Raw genomic sequence first — 23,804 nt, 5'->3', positions numbered from 1 at the left:
TTCAATCTTTATTGTTTTCAGATATCGTTCATTTCCTGCCTTAGTTCAGTTTATTCTTCTCGTTTTGTTTGCTTGCTTGTCTTGTTAAGGCTCCTGCATGGCCTCAGCAGGCTGTGGAACATTTTTAATGTAGCAGTGGCATTGAAATTGATTACAGGTGATGAGAAGATGGATGGAAGCAAATATAATATATTTGAGAGACATTGAAGGAGCCTAACTTTACCAGGAGGAAAGCAACTATAAGCGTTCAACTAAAGCTTTGGGTTCCTCTGGAATAGATCAAGTGCTTTCCAAGTTCAGGCCTCTAGCTAGTCAATTCATATACAGATGCAGTTGATATTAACGTCTGCATTCACACATTAATTAAAGCAATGTGCAGTCTTAATTGAGCCAACAGGGATCATACCAGAATTTCAACAGCTAACATACAGACTGCAGCAAAATCATTTTGGTCACAGAAATGCATGTAGTCCATATGAAAAAATCAGTACTTCTGGCCAAATTGTATTTTTCACCATAAAATCACTAAGAGATGGTTTATAGACCCTTGTTTGAAAATGACAAATTGCAAGTCATTGTTACTTGGACACTCAACAACACACATTCCCTTGCCCACACAAACTCAGACGCTCTTGTTTATGCTTCTGTGGTCCTCTATAACTATCCTCAGAGGCAGCTTTTTCTTCTTTTCTTTCGACTCAATCTAGTCCCTGACCGTAAACTGCCCTTTTGGAAAAATAGATAATGGACAAAATTACTCTTCCTAGAGAAAAATATATTAACTCATTAAACTCAAACTGGATGTCACAAGAGGAGGAGTTGAAAACGTACAAACACAATGATCACTCCTCAAACACATCAGGTCACATGCAGGACAGACATTGGCCTTTGCAAAGAAACTGTAAGAGGTTCCAATAGCTTAAATGTCATAGAATAACAAGGTGGGCTGTATTTTACGGTCAACTGCCCCCTGTAATTATCTGTAGACATTAAAATCGTAACTCCTTTGGCAAGATAGTGTGTGTCTGCAGACTGAGAGTCAACCTGCCACAGCTTGGCTGGTTAACACTCATGTTTATACCATTGGAATCCGTTCAGGTTCCAATGTAATGTCTAGGTATTACTACAGGTAAAAGTAAAATGCATTAGTTTGACCTGAATGTGTATTTCAGGATCAACGTGAAAACTGAGTGTGAGGCAGTACGACAAGTATAATTCATGTTTGTATTTTAATGTACCCCTTAAACCTGGAATAAATGTATTAAGATTGTTTCATATTAGAATTTTATGAAAAGTCTCTTGGTATTTCTGAGACTGATCCAAGTTCAAACCCTTATGAAACTGTTTCTATGCTGGGAATAACTGAAGAATGATTCAGTCTAATATTAGCCAACTGCTAGACCAATTTCCATCTTATTGATCCAAGAGATCATTTTAATTTGTAAATTTATTTTTGATTCAACCAAAGAATCTCAGAGTTTATCCTCAGTGACGTATGAGCCTCCTTAACCAACAAATTCCTACTATACAGTGCTTTGACTTTGAAAAAGCAACTTGTCATACATTTCTTTCAAAGAACCAGAAACATGAAGTAGAATGTAAGACTCAGGTGATTTCTAAGTTTGATTGTTTTTAGTAATATACACACACACACACGCACCCTGACACAGATATATAAAAAACATTCAGAGTTTTTGGTATGACACACACCTCTCAGGCTTTATCCTAAAGGTCTTGTTTTGACATTCCCCTCGTTTTATATAAATGTTTTTTGCTGACTTTTTGAGATCAATTATTCATGAAAAGCATTTTACCATTTACCTAATCCCCATTAGATGTCTAAAATCTTCTTTTGGGGATTAACTCAGTGACTGTAATAGAGTTTATCTATGGTTTGCCAAATACTGATTCGACAGTCCTTCTGTCTTCTGTTAAGCAAGGCAGGTAATGACAACCAGGGAGGTTGAAGATGATCTCCTGGCCTCGCTCCAGCAAACAAAGGGACCAAGACAATAGGTCCTACACTTATTCCCAATCTTTAAAATTTCATCATTTTGTTTACCTATTCCGGGAATTAGCGTAGAAACAAGTTTTGTGCAAAAGAAGGCTGTTTCTCAGTCATGGTGACCTACCTAAGCTATAGTACCACAACGTGACCATATTTTTATTTCCAAAAAATAGGACGCTTGTCCCAGTCCAGAAATAATTCAATAAAACATTCAAAATTGATATGGGGCAAATTTAGTCATTTTTAAGCATATGGGATAGAAATTGACCAACCGTACAAACTACACTTGATTAGTAGAAGTGTGTATGGAAAATTGACCTGTAATAATAAAAGCTCATTCTTAAAGTCGATCTACACAAAAATTACGCAAAAGTTAGAAATTATTTTCAATGTAGTAAAAACAAAAAGCAGTCTCATAAAAAATACTTCAGTCTTCAGTTTTAGTATTCAATTCAGTCAATTGAATAAGTAAACTCTCACTTTGTACATAATTTTTTATAATTTTTGTGACCATCTATGGGACCTTTGACACCTGTGTCACAGAAACACAGGCCTTGTGCACAGCACACTCCACCACCCAATTGTTGCAAAAGGGGTGGTATGAAGAATGTTTATTTTCTGACTTGTCCATAAGTATATTTTAAGACATCAGCAGCAGTGCAGCCTGCACTGTATGCTCTGTCTGTTTCGTCTATGAACAGATAAATACCAGTCACTTGGGACCAGCTTGGGACAAGGAAGATGTCATATGAATGTAAAGGTGTCATATTCCATGAATAACCACCAAGTATACTTGATTCCAATCAAATTCAGTATGCCTACTGGTATCCTGAAATACTCGGACATTCAAAGAAAACCCCCCAGACGCCATGCACAGAACTTGAAAAGTGAACAAGTCCAGGGAAAAGAGCAAGTCTGGTCACCGTAAAGTACAATGACTCTAAATTGTACTAAATCAGGTTAAAAGATACCAAGACTTGATTGATATTTCAGAATACACCATTTACTTCAGTTGAGTCATTTGTACATGTGAGATTGTTTCTCTCGCTGAAATATTTGGTAGTTATTTGGATTCAGTCACATTGGAAAGTTATCAATCACTAATTTCAAGCCTCAAAAAAACAATAGTAGCTTGGCAAGACCCACGGTCAAACCTTGAGGTTCAAACCTCTTTACCTCTTTATCTATGGTGAACGAACACATACATCAGATTAACTGGTTGGGGTAACCTGCAATGAATTAATATACAGAGATTTTGCCCTAGGGTAAATGAACAAAATTATATCATAACAATGCAGATGAAAGCCCATCCATGTTCCGATATTCTCCTTATTTTCCTTCCCATATTAATGCAGAGTGAGGAACATACTATCAATGGAGACACACCCAACTGGACTAGAACTGAACCAGCATTTATCTGCCAGAGTAAGACATGAAAATGGATAAAGGGCTTTCCCTGAATACAACCTTATGACTAAATCTGGATAATATACTCAAAATCAAAAACAATGTATTTCAGATTACTTTACACACTGTGAAGCATAAATAATAAAAAAAAAGGTAATAACATTTTAAGAGGTTGACATTTTCATAGCAAACTGAAACATCTCAGAACAGAAGGTGATACGACATCCTTTCTTTCTTTGGAAGAAGTCGACAGGAAAGAAAAATGAGTGGAGTTACTGTCGTTTCAAACACTTCTGACATTTCAGCAGAAACATACACTTTGCACCAGCTTCATGCTGCAGTCACCCCAACACCTTTGCTGTACATTGAACAGACACAGTTTTCCCTTAATCTTTCACAGTCAGAGTTGAACAGAGAGCGAGAGACACAGCCTGTGTCTACTGAGTGTAGGTTTCAGTGCAGGACACGAACAGGCACATTCATACCACAGCTTTTACTTTACAAGGTTAGGAATGAGACCACAGGATTTCCTTTTCTCTTGCAGAACTTTAGTATCTTCCAGTGAATGCCACAATCTAATCTTTCCATGCAGATGGACAATAATATTTCTTTCATGTCATTGTCAAAAGGTTTAATGTCAAAACAGATCAGTGTAAATCTAGACTCTGCTTTTTACATTTAGATTAAAGTTTAAGGACTGTGTAAGTGGTTGAATCTTTACTTATCCCACATGTATAAAGTTGAAATGAGTCATACATTCACCCAAAAAAAGACATATCAATTTTTTCCTCACTGTCTGAAGCTAAATTGGAGGAAACTTATCTCATTATGGGCCAGTTAGAATCACTAAAATTATTTGCTAAATGACAACAAACTTCTTTTTTTTAATTCAAATTTAGATGTTTATATGCATTTGGTCAGCATTTTGCATAGGCCACAATCAAACCTTTATACAATGATTTAATTGTCTATTTAAGTTTCTGATTTAACTTGCCATGCAGATGCACACAATTTGGTTGGCCACCTTAATCTTCACTTTCAGTTCCTCCTATATTTGTGCCGTATCTTAAAGATTTCAAGGAAGAATTAATTAGGTGTATTCAGTCGTCTTTTCTGTACCAATGTTCCTTTTACGTATACAATATCCATCAAGCTACATAATCAAGGATCACACAAATCATTTTGCAGATGTTCAATTAATGGAAATCTATCAAAAATAAGACAGAAAAGAGTGATTCAGGTCACTGATTGTGCATGTAACAACTTACTGAGCAAAAGAACAAAAAACAACACTGCAAGTTACTTTATGCATAATCAAATTAATCTCTCTTCTAGGATGTCATCCTCCCTTTTCATTGGTGTGAAGAGTGTGGGAACTTTCTTGAATGATGATTGCTTAAGTAGTTGGGACTGCAGTGCATCTTAATGGCTGCTGATGATGAGAAGTAATCACTGAAGGTTAATAAGGTTGTACAGTACTAATCAGGTTTGTTGGTGCTTCCTTGGCTTTTATAAATAAAGGGAGTGAGGAAAGATGGATGGAAACCAAATTCTGCAATAAAGTGCAAGGGGACAACACATAAAATATTGCTATTTTCAGGAGTACTGCAGATACCCCTGAAAATAGCATATATAAAACAGCTTAGTAGCTGTTTTATATAGGAAGGTATTTATACCTTCCTATATATATATAAAACAGCTTAGCAGCTAAAATCCAGGAAGGAAAATATTTCACTTTTACAAAAAGTCTCAGCCTGAGCCAGACATTAATTGCATTATGTTGAGTCCATTCACAGCCTGTAAGATTTGAAACGAGGATCTTGTCAACAATGCATTATACACATTGTATTGTCTAATTTCTCTCATTGCCAATACTTTAAATTGGCAAAATCCTCTCAGATTCTGACTAAGATGACATTATTTTATTGGTGATAACAATGAAATATATTTATCATTGATTCTTGATTTGGATGTGACATTTTCGTTTTGATTAACAGATTGCACAAAGACATTAAACATTTTGTATACTCTTTGTGTTTTCTACGGCCCCAATTATTGAGCAGTTACATTTCAAGCTATTCTGCTCTTTCAGTAATGACAGAAAAGGGCTTGAACACAAGAGCAGTATTGTTGTATTTTGTCAACAATACTGCTCCTTTATACGTTTAGAATGAGTAATTGGAACAAACATACATAGAGTCACCATTTGGCTCACACAGAAAGTGTTTTCTGATTTATGTTGGATATAGGTTTACAGTCACTGACTAGTTCTGGCTGTGCAAGGAGTGACTTTGGCAGGATCTGCTGTAACTCAGTCAGAGCTGGCTGTTGCTTTGTAGTGGAGGAGACATAATATTGTCTCCTATGTGTTACAGCAGACAGAGTAATGGTCTAAGGTGGCGGAGAGGGAAAGGCTTGGCACCTCACACTGTCACTTGCAGAGGAGGAGATGGAGAAGATGCCACAACATACACAGAAAGAATGGCAACATGAGCCAAAGAGCTAACACTTGCATTAACTGTGTTTAGCACAAGGATGTTGTGTAATGTGAACATGGGCAACTTTGTGTGAGTTCTAATGTATATAAAGTACAGCTAGCATATTAGCTTAGGTAATGTGGTATGTCATACTTCAGTCATGTGGGAATTGAGTCAAACGAGAACATAAACCAACATAAATGTGTTGCATCCAAGGCTTTTGTGCTGCAGTGGAAAAGACACATTCAGCTTTAAAATCAAAGGGTTTGAAGCTCTTCAAGGATGTACTGCAGATGACAGACAGACAGATCAATGGCCCAATTTTCTTTGTGTCCAGCCATCTATTGCCTTGTGTCCTGTCTGCTGATTGGCTAAGGGCAGTCTCATGTGTATTAACGTGACATTAGTTCAGCAGAGGATCATTTCTAATTGTAGACCTTCTTCAAAGCTGAGGACAAAGGTGTACTTTTTAATTTGGTTTCTCTTTCTATGTGGATAAAAAAAAGGATATGACAGCATCTACTTCACTTACTGAAGATCTCTTGACCTGAAATTACTGCGTTAAACTATTTCATGACTAGACTTAAACAGAAGTCAGATAGCTGTTCAGATTAATAAATGAGTTAATTTTTGTAGTTGAGGGCAGATTTTACCAATCTCACCAAGGACAACTTACTTAATGACTTTCGATGCTGACTTACATAAGCAACAATAGCTTCCTCCTTTTTCCAAAATACCTTCCTGAAGCACAGAAACATTTCCCATTTTCCTACATCGCATCCCCTATGGTCTGATCAGTGCATGGAGAGCATCCTAATCCTTTTATCCTGCAGGAAATATACTTTATCACATCGTGGCATGTTATCAGTTACACCAGGCTAGGACAAACTTTGCCGACAGGAGCATTAGGGATTTGTGGGGTCTAATTAAGAGAACAGGGTAAACTACCCCTGGCTCATCAAGAGAATGAGCCCAACCCTCTTGCTCTCAGATGGCTTATTTTAATTAAGATGAAATCAAGCACTTTGTAAAACAAACATGTCAACCTTGGAATGGAATGTTGGTAATCAATGTGAACATAAATGTTGAGGATATATATGTATTTACTTAATATAAGTTTAGTTGAATTAAAATCATTTTTCTTTGGTTGGTGTGTTTCTGCAATCCTATTTTGATTTTTTAAAAGTCATTCTTCAAAGATGGAGGTCTTCTGAGTTTCTGCTTATTTTCAGATTTAAAAAAAAGATAAGGATATAAGTTGAATGCATATTGCAAGGTTTCATCCACAAATGAGTGCTTCTTTAGGTTGGACATGGAATATCATTGTCTTCGTCCTTTTTCTCCTCTTCACAGACGCCTTTACCTCCTTTAATCCTTGTCATCCTTCTTACTTACTTATTTACTCCTTTCATATTGTTTTTGCGGTACCTCTCTTTACTTGATTTAAACAGTTGTGCTGCAAATTTGACTCTTCACCTTTCTTTTTTTTCCATTCTGGGGCTTATGCTCTCTCTAACAAAGGCTCACTCCAAGCAGAATACTGAGAAAAACATTGCTTGAAAATGTTTATTGATCTGGATCTGAGCCAAAGTAAGAGGATGCCAGAAAGCCAATATGTTTGTAGAAAACAATCGAGTCATAGAGGGGATACACCATTCAATAGTCTTAACCTGATCAATGGAGACAAGACACTGTGACCTGTATAAAAGCAAAACATTTCCAGCTGCAGGTTAGGTTCTGCTGCTTCATACATTTAGAATGATCTTTCTATTGAGCTGCATATATGAGCAGTCAGCTGTGACTATAATGGAGATTCAGGGCTTTCATTTGTTTTTCTGACTGAAGGGGAGCCGAGTTTAACATCTGTTCTATAATAGATTAGATCCATTACTTATTCGAAAACTTTATATAAACCCATTAACTTTGCATTTGAACAATGAAATGAATATTACAGCTCTAGTTATTTCTGAAATGAACTGTTGTTGCTATTGATTTTGAAAAAAATGAAGAATTTAAACATCATTGGCTTTTTTGGATAATATTTTACATCTTGACTACTTATATTTTCAAATGAAAAGTCAAGATATAAGTTGTAGCTGAAAATCCTGGAAATGGCAGGTAATTGAACATCCCAGGTTGAGTACTCAAGGTGGATGAATCCATTTACAATCAGAGGTAATTTTATTCACATTGAGGCATAGGGTTTGTTTTTCTGGTTCTACTTCTGTTTCCTGCTGAAAATGCACTTTCAGTGCAAAACTTAAAGAGAGAGAGAGAGAGAGAAATGAGTTGTGCGTTGGAGAGGCTCTTTTGAGGCCTCATTACCATAAATCAGACATACATCAAAAACAATTCAACATTGGGACCAAGCATTCTTGAATTTATGCAGTTTGCTGATTCAGTAAGTCTGCATATTAGATTCATGATTGAGGGACACAAGAGGCAAAGCTTTCTACTTGAAATCCTAAACTTTTATTTAGAAAAAAATATTATTCTAACACTGCAAAATGGTTTATAGCCACCATGTAGAAAATGACTGGCAATATAATAAAATTTCAAGCAACTGCTTGATTTTTGCCAAGTTCATACTCCTAAGATGTTTGATTGAAAACGACAAAAATAAGTGTTTTGGCAGCTTTTCAGCTGCATTCAACAACACATTGATCATTATTTCCTCTCATTTCATTTCTGCCTCTTCAAAAGTCAGATAAGAGCTTTCTTTGTGAAGTGAAGGCTGTTTATTTGGAGAAAATGTGAACGATGGCCAACCCACAAACACACGGTGCGTCAGAAGCTGTAAAAACGCCTTCATTTCAGCGAGCCAGACAGAACCAAAACAAGAATGTGTGATATGTAGTTATTGATCACCACTGTCACACTGAGGCTGAAATGCACAAAATCATATCTTTCTTTCATTACGCCAATGTTTAAGATGTGTCAAACAGCGTCGGATGCCAGTTATTTGGATGGAAAGTCTTGACGGTGGTGACATCCACTCCGAAACGTGATGTGCCTCAGCTTGTCCTTAGAAAATTAAGACATTTTATACAGACATGCTCCGAATCACTGACACAGACGGTGATCTATTTGTGGTATATCTATTTTGATAACTGAAATGGGCTACAGACCATGAAACAGCTGTGACTTGACCTGCTAGGAAATGATTGTGAGTGTGGGTGTGCATGTAGACTTGCGTCTCTGTTTTTACATGTGTGTGTATGTGTTTGTTTGTGTGCTTTTGCCCTGTCACACAGTAATTACAAGACACACCTGATGCTCTTCTCGTTCTAAAAAAAGAACATCTTGTTAGGTTAGTCTGTAACGAAACTGGCAGTGTAGCCTTTAAATAGACTTTCTAAACCTATATGCTTCTAATGTGCTGTCTTTGTCAAAAAAGCTGGGAAGGAGAATGTGATTATGATTTCTGTCAAAAGTGTTTAGAGCATTCTGGGTAGATTATTAATTGGTTGATTTGCCTTTAAGCAGACATCAGACAAACTTATTCTCTCCAACATCAAAGGAAAGGCTGAAACAATGCGATGATGTGTTCCTCATCACAGAGGAACACACACACACACACACGCGCACACATGTGTGCGCACACACACACATATATATAAACAAAATATAAATATGTACATATATATATATATATATATATATATATGTATATATATATATATATATATATATATATATATATATGTTTATTTATTTATTTAAACATATTTTATATAAATACATGTTTATATATTCATATAAAAATAAATATATATATGTATAAAGTGCATTTAATAAGTCACAGACTGATCCTAGCACTGTGTAATGAATAATACATGACTAATCATGATAAATGAATAATAATTAAAAATAATAGTGGATAAATAGCTTAAGACCAAATGCAAAAATTAAATCATATAGAAATCTATTAATCTCATGTTAAATAAATTAAAATATATTACTTTTTATTTAAGTATTTATGTCAGCTTGAATTATGCAGACTGATCGTTGCTATGGAAACGATCAGAAGCAAGATGTCGTGCCAGAAGTCCAGTGAGGTCACTGATGAGGTCATAGACGACATTATTTACATCACAATAGATCAAAGAGGTTCTGTTGCTTAAATGATTGAATCTGAAAGCATCAGCCAGATCAAGACAGTTTGTAGAGAGTGAGAGTTGCACAGGAAAATCATGTTTGGACTTGTCCCTTTCTTCATTCCCCTCCGCTGGGGCATCGGGTATGCAGTAACCACCGGGATGAAAAAACTTACCGATCATTACTTTCCCGGGAAGGATTGTGAAGAAAGGAAGGATTTTGAAGCAAACATGGATCAACGTGGAGAGGAGGATTTGCTTTCACAGAACAAACCAACCCGGAGGGGGAGGTGTGTTCTGGAAAAACAACAGGTGTGAGTGGGACCGCGACCTCAGACCCAACAAGGACCGTCCGTACAGAGGACGACACCACTAACTCTGAGCAAACCTTCCCGGCTGGGGAGGTTTGCTCAGAGCAAGAAACCAATGTCTGTGGGACCACAGACATGGGTGTGACGGACTCTGTGTGAGACAGTCCTGAGGGGAGTCCGATTCTCTATGAACAAACTGACCCAGCGAGGGAAGTTTGTTCAAAGATGCCGGAACATGAGGGCGAAGGGCCAGTCGCAGAAAAGTCTCCCCTGGCTGGGGAAGATTTGTCTGCGGCTGACCTCGCAGCCAAAGCTGTGGCTGAAGTCACAGAAAGAGCTTTGGTTTCGTTGGTCCCATCTCTGGCCCTTCCGATCAATACTCCTCTCCACACCTCTTACACAAGGACGTTTCTTTTAAGAAGTTCCCTGGACGAGGAAGGTATTTTGGCTCAAAGGCGTATTCTCACTGCAAGGATAACTGTTGGGCTTGAGATTGATTGTCCCCCGGACATAAAAAAAGAAGACGGAGTCGCCTCAGATTTCCCAGAGACAGCAAAGACAGCATTGGTAGGCCATGGACTAGCCGAGGACGGACTCTGCTACAGCTGGGTGGACGCTGCTCTCCAGAGCGTCCTGAACCTGGGCGTCACACGGAGGTGTCTCGCTCAGGAAAGGGACTTTCTGGAGGCTTCGTCCATCCCCAGTTGGGCGAGTCTCATCCTGTCTGCTGTCCATCACTCCGGCAGACATTTTAGTCAGGAAGACCTTTCCCCTGTTTTGATGGAGCTGAGGGAGAGGTATCAGCCATCAGACTTGGGAAGGGACTTCTACGTGAAATGTTTGCTGGAGTCATCTATGGCCTGGCTGGACTCTTTCGGCAGTGCCACAGATAGAGAGTTGTATAACAACAACTCTTGTTCTGTCTGTGGCACTGTGTTTCTTGAGCTGCTGAATAACGGCTCCCTGCTCTCCCTACCACCGGTGAGATTTCCAACCAGTATTTCCACTCTTGTGTATTACTGGTTGGTTGTGCGGGGAAAACGCCGTTGTTCGGAATGCGGGTCGGCCTTGGAGAGAAAGCACTGCCTTACTAACAATAAGGTTTTAGTGTTTTTTCTCCACAGGCTGACCAGGAAACACCGAATACTTTCCAGTCAGGTCATAGATGTGCCTGCCAAATGCGAAGGTGGTACTGAAAGGTACCACCTGTCTTCTGTTGTCTGTGGGAGATCAGAGTTGACCCACTTCTATACATACTTAATGACTGACGGACAAATCATGAAGGCAGAAAACCAGAATGTCTCTACTGTAGACTTTAACAACTGCAGTGAAGACATCTCCAGAAACGGCTTCATTTTTGTGTACGAGAAATCATGAAATTGTGACGTTTGACGTGATCATCTCTCCAGCCCACTCCTCCGGAAGAAGATAAAGGTTTCTTTGCAGAGAAGCCAAAAATATTAAATTCAAAAGAAGAAAAAATCCCAGAAGATCAAACATTTATGGGACAGGGAGGACCACCAGGAGGACTCGGAGGGAAGACCACAAGGAGGCGAGGACATGGAGGGAGGACCTCTAGGATATGTATGTATATGAATATAAATATCTACGTAATCCCGCTTTTTGCAGGGTTACGTTCCAAATACAACCAACGTAGGCAAAATCCGTGAAGCCTATCGCTTTTTTATTTTATTTTTTTTTACAATTGTTGTACAATGAAAAACTCCATAATACATTGAAACCAAAGAACAAAAATTGCGGAGATCAGCACCGCGACCCGAGTCGTTGGATTAGAATCGGAGAAAATGGAAAATTATTACAAAAAATACGTAAACAATATATATATATATATATATATATATATATATATATATATATATATATATATATATATATATATATATATATATATATATATATATATATATAACTTACCCAGTGTGCAATGAAAGGTGAACTGCGATAGGTCACTGTATGTATAAATATGAAATTCATATGTAGGCTCTATCCATACGTGTATATACATATATATATTAATGCACACACACACACACACACACTAAGATAGCAGTCTCTTTTTGAAAAGCAATATTCAGAATGAATGCTTGCTCCTGCACAAACAAGTCCTCTATTGTAATAAATGACCACCTCCTGCATGTCAGCATAACTCTCTTTGAATCATGTACACATTTTACATGTTTTACATTTTGTACTACTCATTTTCCCAATGATTTTTGTTGCTGGCACAAGCAGACTTCACAGGTAAACATGGAATTCGATCTGCCAAAACAGGCTTCCATTCTGGGACACTCATCAAAATGGCACTGGGGAAACAGGGACTTAATTAGTTCCTCCCAAAGCTTAAAGCCCACGCTGCATATCCTTTGAATTCACATTTCAATAGAAATCAATGTTAGGCACCCCATGTGAGCAGAATGGGCCATTTACTTTGAAGCAGATTTCACTACAGCTGTCATCGTTTGTCGATTTAAACGGGGAGGAAGTCAAAGAAAAAAATAAAGAAAGAAACTTGATACAAAAAGAGACAACTTAAAAGTCATCAAGCAAAACTAGGTGAACATAAGTTTGTACAGTACAATGTGGAGCTCAGAATGATGCATTACATATTATGTATATAAACATTTCTGTTGAACTATGTTGAAGAGATGGGGAAAAATGTGTCCCTTGAAAGCACTTCACCTCAATTTGACGTCTTCCTGCTCTTCCCCCTACCAGGATGTAAGCTTGCACAGTTCTATGTTCCTTGTCCAACTCCATCAGCAGTTATTATTATCACCAGCAAATTCTTATGTAACGTGACAGTATCATCTACTGGGCCTAAAATTTACCTAGTATCTTCAGTCAGATTCTTTGAAAAATGATAATAACATTTAACTTTCCTTTGGGATCTATAAAGTATTTTTGAATTTGAATTTAGAATTTCTGACTCCCCTCGTGTGTTTACTCTGTTAATAGTTTCGGCTTTTCCGCTTCCGCTGCTCACAAAGAGTTACTATCACTGACATTAACAATGACCTATTCACTGAGTGGTTTAATTTTCTAATCACACAGTTCTCGAAATTACAGTAATGATACGAGCAAAACATATAATCAAGTCCAGTAGTTATCCATGTACTAGCAACATAAAACCCTTATATATTCTCTTTTTCTCATTACCTCCTCATCTGTTTTTCCTCTGTTTAATTAATGGGTTTCTTTTACGATGCTAGCCATTTCCACCAGTTTTTTATTTCTCCTTTTCCTTTCCTTTTTCTTCAGTTTGATCTGGTTTCAAAACCCCATGTGAATTCCTCCTCCATTTCCACTTTCATCTGTCACCTTCCCTCTCCTGCATGGTCTCAACCCTTCTTCATCTGTGGTGTCTCTGCCTTCATTCACCTTAAGCTGCTCTTAATGATGAATGAGACATCCTTTCCTTGTGCACAAACCTGCATAGCTCTGTGGGGTAATGTTCTGGCTCCTCTCTGGATGTTCAGACCTAATTTCTTATTCATGGGCTGTATTAACACCAGCCTCACTGGTTGCTGTAAATCTGAAGGCCCATCACTCTAATTACTTTGTTTTCAAAGTTAAAACATAATCTGTTCTTTTTCTTCATAGTAATTCATCTTACAGTTCTGTTCAGTTTCAAAGCAGCTTAGGCAGTGGCGGTTTCTGTGGGCGACATAGGCAACCGCTCAGGGTGGTATATTGTGAGGGGGGGTGGGACTTGTGCATTATACTTTCAATAGGGTGATTCTTATAAAAAAAAAAAGCTAGTAGCTCAACTAAAATAAAATCTTCAACTGTTTCTAAACCAATCCCCAAACCCACAAGAAAGAGCTTTTAATTTGTTGTTTGATACCATAACAAACCTTTGGCACAATAGACTGAGAAACAAGAAATATCTATCACTTTCTTACATTAGTTAGTAAAGTATAACAACCCTTTCAGAAACTGCACCATTTAAAATTTCCTCTTGAAATCTTCTTCATAAAGAAATGCTTAACTTATCAGCGTCTGATATAAATATATATTTCACTGGACCAAACAGTGACCTTCTTATACATAGGTGGACCGGTGGAGAAGGTAGAGGGACAGTCATCCCAATGTCTCTGTAGGTGTATAAATATATACAATTATTTTTAGTTCCAATTCTTCTGTCATTGCATAAGAATTTTTTTTTATTCAAGCTTGTTGGCAACCAATTGCTTTTTTATTTACAGCATTTTCTAGAAATAGTTTTTTCAGAAAAAACATCCCACACATAAACTTTTCTCTTTTTGTAAAACACATTTCTGTATCTTAAAACCTTGAGACCTACTTTGAAAATGAGAACACATTTTCTGAAGTAGAAATTTATCAGCAATACAAGCTGCTGTTTTTCAAACTATCGTGATATTTGCGATTCTAAGAGACTTCTACTGAGCCGCCTCTGAGAGCAAAAATGTTTTCGGATTTGAAAAGTGGTAGACCCCAGGTCTAGAAGGACAACAAAAGTTAATTTTCCGTGCATAATGACTTTTAAGGGCATTAGATTAAGGAAGTGAGACTGAATGGGAAAGTAGACTGCAGGAAAATCGGGGCTTTTTTATTTAAACCTAATGGTCAATCTGTTTATCTTCTTGTGAATATTGAACATTAGTCACAGTGAATGAATAAGGAGGGTAGATTTTATTGCAATAATGCCATAAGAAACCTCTGGCCACTATTATCTGAAAAGGAGTCATCCAGGTATCTGCCTGCATAAACTGGCCATGAACCGAAATGGTTCCTGCTTTGAAAACCTTGAGCAGAACAAACTGTCTGTGTAAAAGACAAAACTTGAATAATTAATTTAAAAAAAAATCAGCAATAAAATGCAATACATTGCAGTTTCTGGGCTGTTAATCATCGTCTCGTGTAAATTGTACACAAGAGGTCAGGGAACTTGGAGAGAGTTCCTGGTGTTCTGCTGGATCAGAATAAACTCAACCTGGGAGAGAAAGAGAAATTATTATTTTTTTCTCTGTGAGACTATGTCGAATATGACTGTATTCTATTTTGTTTGTTTTGGTTATTTGAGTTTTGTTTTTTTTTCTCCATCGCCCTGCCAGAACAAATCCCTCTAGGGGGGGAAATTAAATAAGTTTTGAGCCACTGTGCTTCTTTAGTGAAAGTCCCGCATTGCAGCTGCTGTATATTCACAAAAGCTTAAAGAAAATATGTGCCAGCCTAAACTCCTCCAGCAATATATTTTCTTTTCTCACAATTTTTTGTCATCCCAGTAGGACCTTTCCTTTTCCAGATGGATATTTTTACTATTAACAACATAGTTTTGTGTTGAGTGTAACTTCAAATCTGTGGTGTTATGAATTTTGGGACGGGCTTTGTGTCTTTGCATGCATCGTCAGAATAGTGTTAGTTGTAAAATCCGACATGGTAGTAATATTCATGTGTGTTGCTAGAGGGCAAAAACAAATGTCTCCATCTTTGCCTTTAAAAGTGCCTTGAGATGAAATCTGTAAAAAAATAAGCTGACCTCAGCTGAATGTGTCTGTTAAGATTTTGGGACGTTTTGGGTTTTTCGGGGTTGTAGCTTGTTTGTTCTCTTTTGTTATTCTTGTTTTGATTAGATTAGTCAATGTAGGCGCTATCTGATTACTAAAACCTGATGCAGAACAATCCCAGGTCGGGATGTGAACCCAGGACCTTCTTTCTGCAAGGCAGTGGTACCAGATTATCTTTAACATTACAATTAAGATCCATTCACTGTGGTTAGTTATTCTTTCCAAGTTTTTGATCTTTCAGCATAGATCAAAAAATTTTCTGCAAAATGTTAATGCTAAAAACCAAAAACACATTTTGTTTTATTTCTGTTTCTAGTTTCTAGAATGAGCTTACAAAATGTTTCTCAGCTAAATACTTGGCTGAACACCGAGTCCAAAAAAAGATGAAGCTTTTCAGCAGAAAGTGTACTTGTAGTGCTGTCATAAAATGGTGGTGGTGAGGTGGTGAGGCAGACGCTGGAGACCCAGGTAGGTGAATGGTAAGAAATTTAATGAAAACAGTCCACAAAAAACACAGTCAACAGAGTCCGCGGCCAGGCAGCACGGCTGAGCGGAAGCCAGGGCTCAACGCCGGTAGCAACTGGTCATACAGGCGGCTGACAAAAACAAAGGACAACGACGTGCAACAACAATTGACAAGGACCCGACGAGGAACAGAGGACACAGGAGGGACTAAATACACAGAGGGTAATCAAGGGAACGAGAGACACCTGGGAACAATCAAGGGGAAGACAGGACAACGAAGAGAACTCAGGACACAGAAAAACACAGAACCTGACAAGTGCAGACGGATTTATGGGTTCTTTTTTTTATTGTGGTGTTCAGTGCTCTCACAAGCCTTCAAAATAAATAAAAGCAAGCATTTTTGTCAATACTCTGACTCCTAGTCCCTTCAAGGGAACACATAACTAATCTAACGAAAGCTTAACTGTGCCTTGCACCCTTCTATTTCAAAATATAGGGTGGTACAGAGTTATGATGCATTTAAAAAGGCCTTTGAACTTTTCTTTTAATACACTTTTAATGTTATCTTCAGGATCATCAATTTTTTTTTTTGCTCATTCCCTTAGGGCTCTAGCTTTTTATAATGGGTTTATATGACAGGTTGTGGGTATATCATTTGAAACCTGTCATACAGTCAGCGCTCAATGGCTGCATAAAGAATGAGTCTCAGGGAATAACTGTGCAGATTATTTCTCTTGCAGGATAATGTTTCTTCTCTCTGCTCGAGGATCAAATATGTATCTCTGTCGTGCTGGGAAAAAGTTGTAAAAAGTCTCTGCTTTAACAATATTTACATCTAATGCCACACAGCCAAAGCCACGTTTACCAGTTGCTTGACCCATGGATCATTCCACCATATTTTATTCATGTTTGCTGTCGCATGAATCTTTTATCAAGGTGTATGCCTTGACTGTGCTTTTTTTTCTTTCTTTTCAAACATCCATCCTTCACCAAACTGCCTATGGAAAAAATGCAAGGATGGCTGCTGACTGCAAGCTGCTTGCGGTAGATGTGTTCTTAGCTTTTCAGCTCGTTGTCTTTTAGTATAAAATTAATTGCCAAGTCATTGTGTTTATTCCCCTCTGGGACAGTGAAATCTGATTAGATATTCAATCTAAATGGCGACCAGAATGAATTATGCATGACTTAAAGCAGAAACCCCTTTGATGCCCTGTGGCACTGTTCTGTTTTATACAAAGTGAACACTGATTGATGAAGAAAATATTAAACACTTACATTTGCCCGTGCAAATGTAAATGTCGACATTTTCTTTGACATTCAAGTAAAAAGAGTACAGAAAATTAAACCAATAAGTGAATTAAAAATTTAAAACAAGACTGGAGCAGTTCATCTTTGTCTTTCATAATTTTGTAGAAGTCCTATAAAAAGAAAATAAATTAAGCAATTCTGATTTATTTTTTAGTAATGAACATAACTTATTTACTCCCTTGTTGAAAGTTTATGTAGGATATTTTACACCTCTGACTTTTTTCTTGAATCACAGCTAAAACACTGATTCAGTTTCTTGAAGTATTTTAGATTTCTCAAGTTACAAAACTTGAGAAATCTATTTCTCAAGTTTTTTTGGAAACTATGAGTAATAGACCAACATAAAACAGTGCGTGCATTGTCATAGAGAGGACATTTTCATCTAAAACTATTCATTTGTAACTAAATGTAGGATTAGTGTCATTGCAAGGTTAATTTCCACAGCAGCCTTTAAATGGTTTTCTTCCAAGATTACCACCTATTTAAATCCATCCACCTTCCCATCAACTGAACGCTGACTAGCGTCCGTGAAGCTGTGCAAGAAAAGTATTCCCACAGCATGATGTTGTTGATAAGTTTCACGGTGTAGCTGCTGTGTTGAGAATAATGTGCAGTAGAGTTTTATCATTAATGCAAGGATGGAAAGTTCCAGCCTGTTCCATTTCCTGTGATGTAAAGCTGAAAGACACGTTTTCCATTTGACTGGACCTCATGCACAGGTGTTGGTTTCATTGACCATTGAGTCAACGTAGCACATTGAGTCAACGTAGACAATGCATCCCTGGACATTTCGCTATTATCATTGTGCACCTCCCTGGTTTACAGAAGACACTGTTCACCGTTTGGACTTTTGGCTTTCTATGTTTCCTCTCTGAGACACTCTTGGTGAGAGGCAAGGCTTACCTGGCAGAACAGAGCTCTTAGTTGCAAATTAAACTTATAAAAAGTTATGTGTGAAGGTCTAGATGAGAGAAAACTAATCTCGGCTCAGAATGGCACTTTAAGTAAAAGACAGCATGACTCTGTGCTTTATTACAACAGATAAAGCACTGAGAACTGTATATGGGCACACTATTGTACTGGAGGGGGATTTAGGAAAGATTAAGGGCTTAAAAGTTCTATGTTTGCCCATCAGCTTGCCTGTTAAAATTAGGTCAATTTTATTTCAAGGATTATACCGATATGACACTTGGGTCAGACTGGAGAATTCAAATGTAAAAAATGCTAATTGCTGCTCTGGGTTTTTCTTACCTAGAATCCCAGGTGAATTTTACCCACATCATTTATTCACAGTTTGCCCTGTTTCCTTTTGTCCTGGAGGATGTGGCTGCTTCTCATGTTACTATGTCAGTAAAGGACATGGGAAGATGAGAAGCAGCCACATCCTGCTTGTCCGATTTCAGTGACTTCATCTGATGACTGTTTAAAATATATATATCTAGCACAGGACACATTTATTAATCCTAACTATCCTTTGGTAACCCATAATTTTTGTTTGACACTGAACTTTGTAAATTTTGAGTTTGACAATTGTACAGCTTGCAGAAAAACTTCTCATTAATGGAGATTAGTCTGTTGACTTCCAATAAGCTCAGAAAGCAAAGCAACTATTTCACAGTTATGCTTTTACTTACAACAAAGCCCCCTTTTAACACTTGGTAAGTCGTGGATTCAAGTCTTCATTGCTATGGCCAGATGACTTTCAAGTTCTGTTTTAAATTATTGTTCTATGCCCCATCATTAAGACAAACTAATGAGAATGACAACTTTGTTAATTATGCATGGGACACTTTAATTATTCATTAAAAACTTTACTTTATCCAAGGTATTCCTCTAAAGTATTTAAGGACTTCTCTGATATTACCTGGTGTCAGAGTTTTCTTGCTATTGTTAGCCTGAAATCAATGCTTGAATTTACACCTGACTACAATATATAGGCAAATGTTGTTCTTGCAAATCAGCTGGTATCTGTAATCACACTGGCAGAGAAAAGCAGCATGAAAAAAGTATGAAAGTATGCACATTGGATAGCACAATTATTTATTTAAGGACAGTATTATGTGGTCATTGATAAAGTAAAAGACCGGCCAAAAACAATTTCAGTAAACTGTACCCTCCATTTCTGAGAAGGTTTTCAATAAGCTTATTTTTGTCAGACTTTGTTGTGCTTTCTCTCAACCAAATTGTAGTGGACAATGTTCAACTGGGGAGTCAAAAGAAAAGTTGCATGTGATTGGCATAGATATTGTTAAGATATTGCTTGAGCTAAGACAGACGTAAGAGTTAGATATTCAAAACAAATGAGCCACATGTTTATTTTTCAGATTTAAAAATATCAAATAACATAAAGTAACTCAGGTGTCTGCCAAATAAGATCAGTACTAGTTTAAAATAATACCAGAAAATCCTACCCATTCATCTATTAGTGTGTTATGATCTTTGTCAATCTCTGTTCTAAGATCTGCTAAAGCCAACACATATCACAAAAGCATATACCATTCATTATGGTCTTATTTAAACAAATAAAATTCCACTTACTAATTTACTGTTTTTTTTTTATTCTTTTTTTCTAAAAATTGAGTATGTTTTGCATAATGACTTAATTTGAGATGCATCTTATATTAAGACTATATTCATGTATGATACTTTATGAATATTACTTCAGCGACTAAAGCAATATTGCATACATTGTAGCAAGACCTTTAAAGGCCCTCAGACACTTTTGACCTTTAGGAATACAGTGCATGGCTTCAGGTTGTGAAGAGCACAGTGTTCTTACGTCACATTTTATGGCACAATGGAGCCCCACCTTGATGGTTTTCCCTCAGGTGACGCTCTTTGGATGCAGCACCACCTGGACTTTAACAAAACATCAAATGTAAAATCAGAATCAGACTTAAGAGCAAGTTCTTTATAATTTGAGCATGAACGATAAAATTCAAAACATGTTCTCATCTGTGCTTTGATGACAGCAGTTTACAACGATGACTTCTACAAAGAGATCTTTATGTCAGACAGTGAACAGGGCGTTCCATGGTGCTGATGAGGTGAAGCAGCATGATTCATACTCTGCTTAGGCTTTTTGCAGAGCCCCACTCTACATCGTATTTGATTAGATATTCAGAAGACTTCTTGGATATAACTGGATTAAGCCCCATCACTTATCTGCTTCACTACAGCGTTCCATAAATAATCTCAATATTATAATCATTCTCTGTAATTAGACATTGACAGTGTTTTGTGTGGTCTTTGCTCATAATCATTCAGTAATCCATAAGTATATAGACCATAATGTCCAAATGTCAACTTATCTCAGCTTCATGCTACTAAAAACACTTTTCATAGTAGATACAATAAACAAGACAGTTACATATTGTGGCCATGTGACCAATAAATTACATAAAGTCATTAGAATAATTTGTTTAAGTTAATTAAACTCATATTCGCTGTGCATTCATGTAGGAAATAATTAAATATATGGGTGGGGGTAACCGTCATTTTTCAAGTGTATCAAGTGATCTTTAGACAAAATGACAATTAGTGACAAGTCAGAGCAAAACAGCTCAAACAGCAAAAGGTTTCGCTCAGCTCTGACTCTAATAATGGTTTTAAAGATGCAATTCTATGTTCAAATTACTGAAAAACAATTGCAATGTATGTCATTGAATGTTGAATGTAGTATTCTGATCTTTGCCATTCAGTAGATGTAATCAACCACATAAGTCCCACAGAAGTTCAACCAAAGCCAGAGAGGTGCTGCTTTACAGAGGCTTTGCTGACAACAAAGGAATGATCATTATAACTGGAAGGAGGCAGTTGAACGGGCTAAAGCTAGGCTCAGGTGGCACACAAAGTGTTGATGGGACAACTAGCCACAGTCCATGAATACCAGTTGAGAGTTGATGAAGCAGTGGACTAATCACCCTTGGTTGGGTCACCCAGGTGACGGTGTTTGATGATTTAAGAGCAGAGATACCCAATAACCCTGGGTTCATCGCTGTTCGAGCTGCACTATTCAGATGTCTAATGGATCTGGGATCTAAAAGAATCTTTTACAAAACACACTTCCACTCAACCATTGACAAATTATGTAGCATACTATATGTTTTGTTTCCTGAGGCATCTTCATACAAAAAAAGAAAAAAACTCGTAAACATTAGAATTGAGGAAGTGGTGCATGAAGGGAAGCGCTGAAAATAGTCCTCAGAGTTTCTTGATGCGAGCATGAGCATGCTCCAAGTCAGAATGCAGAAAGCAGTGCTGACGGTCCTCTGAGACTTTAAGATCAGGAAAGATAGAGATATTGCTGTTACTGCCTTCAGCTGGAAAACACAGATCTGTGTTGTGCAGCATGAAGCAACACAAGTTCTTCTACATCACTGAGCATAATATTCTATTTATACAGAAGCTTAAGAAAAAAATCTAATAAATTTGTTCTTCTGTTCTCCCTTGATGCCTGTTCAGTAAGACACACGTTGTTTGAGAGGAGAGAGATCTTAAGAGAAAGTTTCTTCTTTTGATGAACCTCTGCATATGCTGAGAATCACCAACATGAATCAAGCTCCCTCACAGCCAATGATGGGCTGTGCAAGAGTTCAGCAGGTATCAGAATATGTGGTTCAATCAAGCAATGCCTTCTGATGTAGGCTGGACGTGTTGCAACTTCTGCCTCTCTTCTTAAGTCAGAAAACGATTTCTAAAAGTAAGACATGATATGTTGGGCACCCATATACCCTGTGAAACTAACAGAAAACTGTTCTGGGGCATTCTCCCAGGAACCAAAACTTTTTTGAGGGCAAAACTTTGGACACTCTTGACGGAATGTAAATGTTTAAACAGCAGTTACTCATTTTTTTATGCTGTCTGGAAAATCGAGAATGCTTTTATTCAGGGGTCCAAATTAAAATACAGACAAACAGAAGCACATTTTCTGAAGGCCCTGTCATATCTATAGAGTGTGGGTATGGTTTATAATATTCATAGATAGTCTGTGAATTTAATTGAAAGATGAAAAATGTACTATTATTTTCCATATATAATGATAATCTTTGGTTGAAAGATTGATACTTTATATGCAGCCTATGAATGTGCTTAAGTATTTTTTCTTTTTTCATGAAAATTTCAAAAGAGTAGGTGAAACACTTATGCAGTGACAGCCACTCAAATCATCTGCATAATACCAGGTTGAGATTAAATACATTATAACCATTATAATGACATTTGCGTAGTTGGTGTATATGCCACTTCTACACTGCGAGAGTTATGATGTGGGATTATTTGGACACAGCCAATAATTTGCTGCTTTGAGCAAAAAATATTTTCAAAACAGTTTTTGAATGAGTTTGGAAACCTGAGCAAATTTTAGAAAGATTTTTCCTCATGTTATTAAGGGAAACCCTGGGATTGCAGACTCCCTACATTTGTGCTGACTCTGAGTTTATACATTATTTATGCTTTGTTTGGATGACACCTTACACTTTGGGGAATGAGGTTAGACAGAAAACATTGTAGTCCCAATAGACTCATGAGTTAGTCTATTATAACTACTCTTTTGATGTAAACCACAAGAGTAGTTATAGTGACTAACTCACTCAAGCCATGTTGTCTGGGTGTGATTTCAAAGGCTAGTGAAGACAATTTTTTTTCTTTACAATATGCGCCAGTTTGGCGACAAAACACAGGTTTTTCATTAAGCACATTCAGAGATGGTGTTGCCTCCAGTTGGATATTAGGGAAGTGGGAGTCTTATCTGTCACAGTGCAGTCTGTCCCAGGTCTCACAACACTCTGAGGGCCTTATACTGTCAACCATGTAAAAAGAATTGACCCATAAAGAATGTCTGCAGGAGGAGGTCTGAGACTGGGAATATCATCTAGAGAAAATGACCTATGTTTTTTTTTGTTTTTGTTTTTTTTGTTTTGAAGGAGGGCTGCAGTGGAAAGCAGAGAGCAAATAAAAGTCTAACAGGAATGAAATTCAATACAGCCCGCAGGGCATATCAGGAAAAGAATAATTCATTGAAACCTTTTAACTGTCTCATTAGTGTAAGCATCCAGATGCCCGAAGTCAAATCACTGTACAGTGTTGATTAACAATTAAAAGAGAAGGGAGCAAAGAATGAATAATATCAACTTGGTTTATTTTCACAAAAACTGCAACAACTTGAGTGGAGAAAGAGTTTT

The sequence above is a fragment of the Poeciliopsis prolifica genome, unplaced genomic scaffold (assembly GCF_027474105.1).
Source record: "Poeciliopsis prolifica strain line A6 unplaced genomic scaffold, Auburn_PproV2 SCAFFOLD023, whole genome shotgun sequence".
Lineage (NCBI taxonomy): Eukaryota > Metazoa > Chordata > Actinopteri > Cyprinodontiformes > Poeciliidae > Poeciliopsis > Poeciliopsis prolifica.
The sequence above is the reverse complement of the archived record's forward strand: the minus strand, read 5'-3'. Positions refer to the sequence as shown.